Genomic DNA, 847 nt, shown 5'->3' on the forward strand with positions numbered 1-847 from the left:
GGAGAGGAGGCGGACGGAGCGGGGCCGGGCGGAGGCGAACGGAGCAGGGCCGGGCGGAGGCGGACGGGGCGGGGCCGAACGGAGGACGGACCGGAGGCGGAGGCGGACGGAAAGGAGGCAGATGGGGTCAGGGCGGGGCGGAGGCGGACGCAATGGGGCGGCGCGACGGCAGGCGGCGGCCCAGGCGGGGTGGAATCAACGACGGGGGGCTGGATCTACGACAGGCCGACATGGGGGAGCTGCGACGGGCGGGGAGCGGGCGGGCGGTCGCGAGGCGCAAGGAGAATGAAGTGGTGGTTGGTCGTTTGGTGGGCGGTCGTGGTTTTACATCACTTGTATCTCGTGATGTAAATTTGCATCATGAAGTTTTCAATTTTACACCTTCGGGAGGCGGTGGTCCAATTTTTTTACATATGAACCGTCTGTTGGAGCAACGTTTTCTGCTCTCGAAGATTCAAAAGTTAGGTATTTTTACATATGGGTCGTCTATTGGAGATGCTCTTAAGCCTTGCTTTGCATAGCGGTGCGCCCACCACTTGGATCATAGTTAAGCAGATGATCTCCTTGCATGCTTCATAACTCGCGATTAGAATCAGAGCTGCAATGTCGTCAATGTGGGTGGTTGATTGCTTGGCTTGGATTTTCATGTGGCATTTCGCGGCCTTTGCCGTGTGGGCTTTGTCAGCCGTCGCTTGTAGTGAAGTCAGAGTCGCTTGCTGATGACCCACAAGTATAGGGGATCTATCATAGTCCTTTCGATAAGTAAGAGTGTCGAACCCAATGAGGAGCAGAAAGAAATGACAAGCGGTTTTCAGTAAGGTATTCTCTGCAAGCACTGAAATTATGG

Source organism: Triticum aestivum, chromosome 7B (genome assembly GCF_018294505.1).
Source record: "Triticum aestivum cultivar Chinese Spring chromosome 7B, IWGSC CS RefSeq v2.1, whole genome shotgun sequence".
NCBI classification, from domain to species: Eukaryota; Viridiplantae; Streptophyta; class Magnoliopsida; order Poales; family Poaceae; genus Triticum; species Triticum aestivum.